A 10,262-nucleotide genomic window follows, 5' to 3' on the forward strand; every position below is an offset into this window, starting at 1 on the left:
TAGGGTGGGGTGGGGTAGGATAGGATAGGGTAAGGTGGGGTGGGGTAGGATAAGGTAGGGCGGGGCAGGGGAGGAGATCAGGGTGTCAAAAACATTCAACATTTGACGTTTATTTGAGGAAGCAGGACGCTGCTCCTTTAAATGTGGGAGATGCTGAGAGAGGCGGGGATTGGAATCGGCTCTTCCCTCTGCACGTTGCCTTGGATCGAGAGAGGAAGTGCAGCTCCCAACCTCGGTTTACTATTATACCAGTTTAAACAAAACCAGGGAGGAGAAATAGGCAGAGAGTGAAATTGACAGGGAGAGTGGAACTGACAGTGCATTAACCCGGGGATTTACAGCGGAAACAAGCCTATTGATTCACTCCTTTTTAAGTACAAGAGATCATTTGTTTGAAGCTTGCAACAAGAACAGTTTCATTCGCTCTGGGAAGCTCCAATACTCTCTCTCACACACACAGACATATCGTAGCCCAGGAGTTACTCTGTAACCTTGCGGAACTCCCGCTGGAAAGGACATTTGGATCCGATCAACCAGGTCTTTTTGCAGGGATTTGTAAGCGTGTGTATTAAATGTGAGACAAAGACTCGCCTCAAGAGCCACTCTGGTATACAACCCGTTTGTTAAATTACTCACAAGGGGTCTGTGTACACCTCCCCACCGAAATTCGTAAAAGGGATTTGGATTTGTGGCTGTCAGAGAAACGCAGTCTGTGAATCAATCCGAGGTAAGTTTGCTGACTTCCCCCCCCCCCCCTTTTCTGTGTCAATGCTGCGTTCCGCTGCTTATTTCTTTCAGTCCTGTGTCGCTGGGTCAGGGTTAGTTTGTCAAGGTTCCCTTCAGCGTGTGCGTGGAATGCCTCTGTTTGTCTGTCATTCTTTTTTACGTTTAAATTGAGAACCGTCTCGTGATTTCTGCTGTGAATTCCTTTTTTTTTGCTGATTATTGGGAGGGAAAATATATAGGGTCAGGTTTTACAAGGAGCTCGACCTCAGCGTGAGGGTCATTATTTGTTATACACTATTGTCTGTGTCTATCTATGATGCTCATGCTATTTTTCCTAATGTGTGTATAATATATAGTACATGTTTTTGAGATGGAATGTGTATGTTCTCTCTGTGAAAGCTGGGTATTCAGATGTTCAGGCATTTGTAACTTGACCTGGTTTCCTGCTGATTACTCAGTGACCTGCTGGAGTGGAATTATTCAGTGCTGTGTATGTGTGTGAATCTCTGAGTGGGGATCAACTACAACCAGAGAAGGTAAACCCCATGCCCTGTGAAGGTGTGCACTCATTGTATGGCTGGGCTGAGCAGAGAGAAAGGGTTCCTGGATCTGTTTGTGATTTGAGGGGGGATCCTCTTTTTTTTTTTCTCCCTCCTTCGAATGTCCGGCTGGGTCCTACAGCCCTGGCTCACTACTTTAGGTTTGAGTTGATCTGGGTTCTAGCTCACGCTGTGGCTGTATCATTGCTGACCGCCTGTTCTCTGCTCCTCCTGCTTATTGAGTCTTGTACTATTCCAAATCAAGAATTCTCTGAACCACCTTTCATGTTTTCTTTGAGTCCACCTATCCCATTCTTCATCACTTTGCCCACTGTCCTCATTCTCAGTGATCCTTGGTGCCCTTTGAATCTTCCTCCTCTTTCCTGCAAATCCTACTCTTTGCCACATGTGGCCTGGTATTATCATCTCGCGCGCCCCCCCCCACCCCCCACCCCCCAACCTCTATTGTGTTCTGTCCACTCTCTATCTCTCCCTCGGGTTTTCATTCCTGATTCTTGCCTGGAGTTAGGAGAGACGAGGGGACTAGTTTCATTGATTACTACTCAATGGGTTGAAGCATCTTTTTTTTTTGCTCCCTATAATCCTCTCCCACAAAATGCCAGGACGAGAGAGAGTTTGCTGCTGTTTTTGTTACAAAGCCTCAATTTCTCCCTTTGTCTTGTTTCCTTCTACCTATTGCCTTGGTATGAGAATATTCATTTAGAATGACTCAACATTGCAATATTGTGAATCACACTTTTTTCCTCTCTCTCTCTGAGAATCCTTTTTTAAAAAGTTCAGTGGACCTTGAACATTCGGTGGCAAATTGGCATCGAAAGCACATTACGAGCTGAGGGGGAATAGCCTATCCTGAAGGATCAGGAGGAGATATTGGGAACATAGGGCTTGATTGTAAAGTTTTGATTGTAAAAGTTGCCTCTAAGGAGAGATTAAAGGGGAAAAAGGTTTAGGGAGAGATTGTAGAGCTGGGAGCCAATTCAGCTGGAAGAGTGCCACAGAGGATGAAGAAGTGGAACTCAAGGATGCACATGACTCATGATTTAAGACAGGGCACTAGCTACTGGACCAGACTCCAGACCCCCGGCTCCCATTCTGGGGCACCGGTTTGAGTTCCACCCAAGCGGATGGTGACTTGAATTCAGTAAAATGGAACTAAAAGCTGATCTAATGAGGACCATGTAACCATTGTCAATTTATTATAACAGGTTTGCTGTTTTTAGGAAAGGAAATCTGCCATCCTTACCTGGTCTGGCCCACATCTGACTCCAGACCTACAGTAATGGGTTGGCTCTGAAATGTCCTGGTGATTGAATTAGTGGAACGGTAATTAAGGATGGGCAACAAATACCATCTTGTCCAGAGTTGACTAAGTCCAATATAAGAGTTTTTAAAAATTGGGACAAGTCCATTCAGCCCCTCAAGCCTGGCCTATCATTCACAGTTGATCTGATTGTAATCTCAAATCTGCCATCCCTTCTACACCATAATCATATTCAGTCAAGAATTAGACCACAAAACCATCCAGAAAACCTTTTAATTCTGTTTCTCTCTCCACAAATGCTACCCAACTGGCGTTTCTCCAGCAATTTCTGTTTTTGTGGTTAGATTTCCATCATCCAGCTTTTTTTTTCTGGTCTATTTAAGAATCTAACTACCTGTTTTGCTTTTCAAGTAACATTAAATAACCCTGCTGACTGTGTTCATGACCCTTGCTGAGAGGAAAGAATTTGGAGAGAATGATTTGTATGGCTGTAGGAGGCTGTGTTGTTTGGGAGGGTTAGAATGTGAAAATGTGCTTTTTAATGTTGTGATGCAAGAAGATGGCAACAGTCACTGGTGACAGGCAAAAGCAGAACTAAGGGCTACCAGTATGGGATAGTCACCAATAAATCGGACAGGAATTCAGAAGCAACTTCTTTCCCCAAAGAACAATGGGACTGCCCTCCTACAAAGTGTGGGAGAAGTGAATAGTGTAGATGCATTTAAGAGGATGAGTTGGTAAAAGGGGTAACATTGAGGGTTACCATGCTGGAGGAGGAGGTATAAGTGGACCATAGATGCTAGCATACATTGGTTGGGCTGAATGGCCTTTTATTTGGGGGTGGGATATGGTAGCAGGGTTTGCGAGGTTTCATGTGGATCACTGTTCTCCTCCTTCAAATGAAATCTGTGTTCTGCAAGAGTCACCAAGAATTCCTAATAGCTGCCCAACTTGCAGCTCTTCCTGTTTAGCTTAGGGATACAGCTGACTTCAATAATGTTAGTTGAGTGTTTTAGAGGAAGAGGGAGGGGGGGAGAGAGAGAGAGAGAGAGAGACTTGCAATGGCAGTGTGGGCTATGTGTCCCAAATGAAATGTGTAATTTCTAGTCTTTTGTTCTTACGGCAACAGCAAACCTCTGCGAAGATTTCGGCCAAATGCTGGCAAATGGACCTAGATTAATTTACGGTATCTGGTTGAATTGGGCGAGTTGGACCAAAGGGGCTGTTTCTGTGCTGTTTCTTTGCCTCTAAGACATGCTCTTACGTATAGTGTGGCTTATTTTCCAGCTGAAACACTCCCCACTTGCCTGGGTGGGTGCAGCTCCAACAACACTCAGGAAGCTTGATATCATTCAGGTCAAAGTAGAATGCTTGTTTGGTACCACACCCACAAACATCCCCTCCCTCCTCCACTGATGCTTAGTAGCAGCAGTGTGTACTATCTACAAGATGCACTGCAGAAATTCACCAAAAATCGTTGGGCAGCACCTACCAAACCATGACCATTTCCATCTAGAAGGACAAGGACAGCACATACATGGGAACACCACCCCACGCAAGCCACTCACTATTCTCACTTGGAAATCTATTGCAGCACGTTTTACTGATGCTGGGTCAAAATCCTGGAATTCCCTCCCTAAGGGCATTGTGGCTTTACCTACAGCACGTGGACTGCAGCGGTTCAAGAAGGCAATTAACCCCCCCCCCCCGCCTTCTCAAGGGGTATCTAGGGGAGGAGGGCAATAAATGAAGCCAGCGATGTTCTCATCCTGTGGGTGACTATTAACCCATTTTCGACAGTGGATTTTTTTTTAAGCCAAGATGTGATCAATGTCATGTCAGTGATACAGGATGGGTTTGGTGTGTCCTATACCCCCCCACCCCCCCTGCTCTTTGTCATGCCGAGCCTCTTGTGTGACCCCAGTTCTTTTTAATTGTAAATTGTTCCACCATTGGTGGTCATGCCTTCAGCAGCTTTGAATCCCACGCTCTGCGATTTCCTCCCTCTCTGCTTTTTATCATTCCTTTTTTTTTTAAACTTAAAAAGAAATTCAGTTGCACTTTTCATGACCTCCAGATGACCTGACGCAGCCTTGAGTAAGAAACGTGATCATCAAATCACGCACAGCAAGATCCCACACAGTGATTGAGTTAATGACCAGATCAACTGCCTGTCCAATTTTGTTGATGTCATGTGAGGGTTGAGTTGTGGACTGGAGTGACTAGCCCTGCTCTTTTTAACAGTGTGCCCCTTTCCTGAGGGGGTAGGGAAAGCCTCCATTTTATATCTTGGAAGCTCACACCTTTTGCAGGTGCAGCACATCTTCAGCAGTGAGTGTGTTATCCCTACCATGATTGAAGCTCCAAAGCCCATCTTCAGCCCTGACCTGGAGGAGATGCTGCTTACCCACTGGGCCCTGGCTGCTGCTGACACTAACGTTGTCTTGGGCGAGTTGAAACGTGTTTCGTAACATAGCGAGGATCTTCCACACCATTTGTCAGCCTTCACTGCCTTCTGGCGTCTCTAATCTCCCAACAGACCATCAAAAAGACCCAAGGGTAGTGTCACTGAATGCACCCCCACCCCAACACCTCTGAATGGGTTTTGAGTTTCGTTCCCTCCCATACATGGACACGTTTTGGCCTCTAAGTCTCTAAGCAGTTGATTTGCTTGAGCAGGACTGTTTTTGCACAGTAATCTTGATGTGAATTTTATTGCTTGGGAAAGGAGGAGAGATCATGTTAGGTAAGGAAATATCACAGAGAATGGTCTTGCTCTTCCTGGAGTAGAGAAGATTAGAGGTGACCTTATTGGGGTGTTGATTATTGAGGTGTTCAGTGAACAACTTTGACAGGGTAAAGAGGGATTTTCTGTTCCCAGTAGTTGGTATGTCAGTAACTTGGGGTCACAATTTCAGGATTGTCAGTGGGGGAGCTAGGTGTGAGAGAAGGAAAAACCTCTTTACTCAGCATTGTTAGGATTTGGAATGTGCTGCTTGGGTGTTGAGGGTTACAGAGATCAAGTTGGAGGGTGGGATGAGCTGGGTGGTTGTTTTGGGAGCTGGTACAGACACGATGGGTCAAATGGCTTCCTTCTGTACTGCAAAATTCTATAAGGTAGAATGCCTACTGTTGGAGTTCCAGTGATTTGGATTCTTCCTTTTGATGGTCATGCATTCAGCTGCCTGATCCTCTGGACTTTGCTCGCCAAACCTCTCTGACCCCTTGACACCAACACCCGCCCCCCTCCCCTCCCCACCCCCCCTGCCACCCCCACGTCACCAGGCTCTCTTTGACATCAGTCCTGACAAACCCCCACTATCCCAACTTATGGTCCCTTGTCCTGCCATTATATATAATTATTTTTGTGGGATGTGGCATCATTGGTTGTCCATCCCTACGTGCCCTTTGAGAAGGTGATAGTGAGCTGCCTTCGTCAGCCACTGCAGTCCACCTGCTGTGTGCTGACCCACAATACCCTTAAGGAGAGAATTCCAAGATTTTGACCCAGTGACATTGAAGGAGCTGTGATACATTTCCAAGTCAGGATGGTGAGTGGTTTGGAGGGGAACTTGCAGGGAGTGGTGGTCACATGTATCTGCTGCCCGTCCTTCAAGATGGAAGTGCCCATGGGTTCGGAAGGTGCTGCCTGAGGACACTTGGTGCACTTCTGCAGTGCATCATGTAGACAGTACGCACTGATATTACTGAGCATCAGTGGTGGAGGGAGTGGATGCTTGTGGATGTGGTGCCAATCACGCGGCTGTTTTGTCCTGAATAGTGTCAAGCTTCAGGAGTGTTGTTGGAGCTGCAGCCATCCAGGGAAGCGGGGAGTATTCCATCACACTCCTGATCTGTGCCTTGTAGATGGTGGACAGGCTTTGGGGAGTCAGCGGGTGACTTACTTTCTGCAGTATTCCTTGCCTCTGACCTGCTTTTGTAGCCACTGTTTTTGGTGAGTCCAGTTGAATTTCTGGTCAATAGTAACCCTCAGGATGTTGATAGTTCGGGGGATTCAGTGATGAATATCAAGGGGTGGTAGTTAGATTGCCTGTTCTTGATGGTCATTGCCTGGTATTTGTGTGGTGTGAATGTTACTTGCCAATTGTCAGCCCGAGCCTGGATATTGTCCAGATCTTGTGCATTTGAACACTGTTTGTTTCAGTATCTGAGGAGTCACAAATGATGCTGAATATTGCCCAGCCTTATGGAGTTGTGATGTCAAATGTTGCGTAGTCAGTGCCTTGTGACATTTCATCTCCTCCTTTTAAAGGCGCTGTGTAAATGTGTCAGTTTAATTCCCATTCCATGTGTTGCCTATTAGTGTGCTCTCAAATGTGAATGCAGCTTGCATTTATATAGCACCTTCTGTGTGGAATTTGAAGGTCACAGCCACTGAAGATGTTTTCAGGTGTAGTCAATGTTATGATGTATAGGATGCGACAGTCAATTTTCACACCGTGAGCTTCCACAAATGGCAATGTGATAATAGCTGTTTAATTTTTATTTTAAATAATCTCTTGCTCAAACAGTACAGAACTGGAGTATCAGTCAGGTGTGCAATGTGTCTCATTTGCACTTGCTGAAAGTTACATGCTGTCACAGGCAAGGGTTTGACTCATTTAAGTAGAAGAACATGTTCAGGCATTGCATCCTTGTTTAAAAGAAAACAAACATTAGGGTCAGTTATTTTCTTGTGAATTCTCTATGGCTCTTTTTTTTTCCTCTCTGGTGCACTAGAAATTGCTGTTCCCTTTTGAAATTTGACATTCTTGCGTCTGTCCTGATAGTCAAGTAAAGGTAAAGCCACTATAGATTACAACTTCTAGGGCTGTCTCCTTAAAGAGAGAGGACAGGCTATTGTTTAACTTAAGGGTTACCTGCATAGATCATAGAATCCCTACAGTGAGGAAGCAGGCAGTTTGGCCCATCGAGTCCACACTGACCCTCTGCAGAGCATCCTACTGAGACCTATGGGCTACCCTATCCCTGCAGTTCCCACAGCCAATCCACCTAACCTGCATATCCCTGGACACTATGGGCAGTTTAGCATGGCCAATCTGCAGCTCCAACAATACTCCTAACCTGCACATCTTTGGACTTTGGGAGGAAACCCATGCAGACACTGGGAGAATGGACAAACTCCCCACAGATAATAATACAAGATGAGACTCAACTGCAGGTCTCTGCGCTGTGAGACAGCAGTGCTAACCACTGAGCCACTGTTTTGCCCCACGTGATGGGAAGATTAGGAGGGAGACTTCTTCATGGTATCCTCAGGCAGTGCAGGGATTGAACTCATACTGTTGGCAATGCTCTGTGTCAGAAATCAGCTGTCCAGCCAACTGAGCTAACCAATCCTGATGAGTGGAAAATGCAATGATTGGACACCACGCCTCCTCTTTTCAACTCCGCTTAATCGGCATCTTTAAACAAAACTTAAGGGATAAACTTTGGGAAGGATTCGGGAGAATTCTGTGCTGCTCTTGAAATTGGGAGAAAGTGAGGACTGCAGATGTTGGGGATCAGAGTTGAGAGTGTGGTGCTGGAAGAGCACAGCAGGTCACAGGCAGCATCCAAGGAGCAGGAGAATCAATGTTTCCAGCATGAGCCCTTCATCATCATTCCTGATGCAGGGCTTATGCCCGAAACGTCAATTCTCCTGCTCCTCGGATGCTGCCTGACCTGCTGTGCTTTTCCAGCGCCACACCCTTGCTCCTGAAATTGGTAATTCTTTATGATGGCTGAGACAGGGCCTTAGCTTATTGTCTCGTCTGAAAGGCAGCCCCTCCACCAGGGAATCTCTGCTTCAGTGCCACTCTGCAGTGTCAAGGTCGACTCTCTGCCCAAGCTCTGGAGTGGGTCTTCAAACAAAACCTATTGATTTGGACGTGAAGTTGTCTCTGGCCACTCTACCACTGCCCTCTTGTATTGTCTGTGTCACTGGCTGAGAAGGCTTCAGCTTTGCCTCATGTGGACTGGTCAGAGGGGATTTGACCAGGTGGATGTCAAAATGATGTTCCCTGTTATGAGTGTCGAGATCTAGGGACCTTGGCTGAAAAATAAGATTTAGCACCGACACACAATTTTCTTTCACTGGGCTTGTGGGTTTTAGGAATTCCTTTCCTTCCTTTATAATGCAGAACATCGTTAAGGCAGAGGTAGGTCGGTTCTTAAAGAAAGATTATCAGGGATGGGGGAACGAGTGGGAGAAACGCTGGAATGTCAAGCTGAGGTTAAAATCCTACCAGCCATTATCTCCATTGAATGGTGCTGCAGGTTTGAAGGGCCAAGTGGCCTGTTTGTGTATCTGACTGGTGAATTATTTTGGGTTGTGGATTGGACGTGTCTCCGGGCAACACTGCAGTGTTTACAGGCCATTCAGCCCGACTAATCCATGTCTGTGTTGGTGCTGCACACAAGCTGTCTCTTTAAACACTGTCACCGAAATCTTCTGTTCCTTTCTTCCCCTACTCCCCCACTCCCTGCGGTTTTTAGTTTCACTGTCTGACCACTCCCTGGATGAAGAGATATCCCCTCAATTCCTTTAAGAGAATTATTCATGGCTATCTTGTGCCTAGAGTCATGCAGCATGGAAACAGACCCTTTGGTCCATCTCCTCCATGCTGACCAAATTTCCTAGACTAAACCAATCCTGCTTGCCTGCATTTGGCCCATTTCTTGCTAAACCTTTCCTATTCATCCACCTTTCCAAATGTCTTTTGAATGTTGTTACTGTACCTCTGATAGTTCATGCCACATATGAACCACCCTCTGTGTTTTAAAAAAAAAAGTTGCCCCTCTGGTCCCTTTTTCAATCTTTCTCCTCGCCTTAAAAATATGTCCCCTAGTTTTGAACTGCTCTACCCTAGGGAATAAGACCTTTGCTATTCTCCTTATCCCTGCCCTTCGTGACTTTATAAACCTGCTGTAAAGCCACCGTTCAGCCTCCTGTGCTCCAGTGAATCAAGTCCCAGCCTATCCAGCTTCTCCTGAAGCTCACTCTGACATCTCAGTTGAGGGCTTGGTTTCCATGTCATGTTGCCAACATCCACGAGTTATTCTCCAGGCACTGTTCTGGGTAAAACTCTTACAAGGATAATCACAAGGAATTGAAAAAGCGTCTGGCTTTTGTTTTTGGTGACACCTTTTTTTATTTTAACACACTTGTTAGTTATCAAATCATTGGTGAGAAAAGGCAGTTTGACAGGACAGGCCTGTTGTCCATCATGCAATGAGTTTTCCAGGAATGCTGTTGACTATGATTTGGAAACCACGGATAGGGCAAATACGTGTGTCACACACACAGTCTCCCAGGTACGACTTGCATTAACTGCCTGATGGAGATTGGAGTGTTTGAATCTTTGCTGACTGCGGGTGACAATAGACAATAGGTGCAGGAGTAGGCCATTCTGCTCTTCAAGCCTGCACCACCATTCAATATGATCATGGCTGATCATCCTTAATCAATATCCTGTTCCTGCCTTATCTCCATAACCCTTGATTCCACTATCTTTGAGAGCTCTATCCAACTCCTTCTTAAATGAATCCAGAGACTGGGCCTCCACTGCCCTCTGGGGCAGAGCATTCCACACAGCCACCACTCTCTGAGTGAAGAAGTTTCTCCTCATCTCTGCCTTAAATGGTCGAGCCCGTATTTTTAAGCTGTGTCCTCTGATTCGGGACTCACCCATTAGCGGAAACATGTTTCCTGC

The 10,262-nt window shown here is 45.9% G+C and overlaps 1 protein-coding gene across 3 annotated transcripts in view; it reads left to right on the top strand.

The window, feature by feature from the left end:
• Positions 1-150: 150 nt before the first annotated feature.
• The window catches only part of gdpd5b (glycerophosphodiester phosphodiesterase domain containing 5b), a 248,065-nt gene continuing 237,953 nt past the window's right edge, over positions 151-10,262 (top strand). Inside the window, exon 1 of one of the 3 annotated variants that reach the window (XM_043692480.1) lies at positions 151-727. The gene's annotated coding sequence lies outside the window, so the exon portion shown is untranslated. The remainder of the gene's footprint in view (positions 728-10,262) is intronic. The other 2 variants (XM_043692479.1, XM_043692481.1) reach the window with 2 other exon arrangements.

This window comes from Chiloscyllium plagiosum, chromosome 6 (genome assembly GCF_004010195.1).
Source record: "Chiloscyllium plagiosum isolate BGI_BamShark_2017 chromosome 6, ASM401019v2, whole genome shotgun sequence".
NCBI lineage: Eukaryota > Metazoa > Chordata > Chondrichthyes > Orectolobiformes > Hemiscylliidae > Chiloscyllium > Chiloscyllium plagiosum.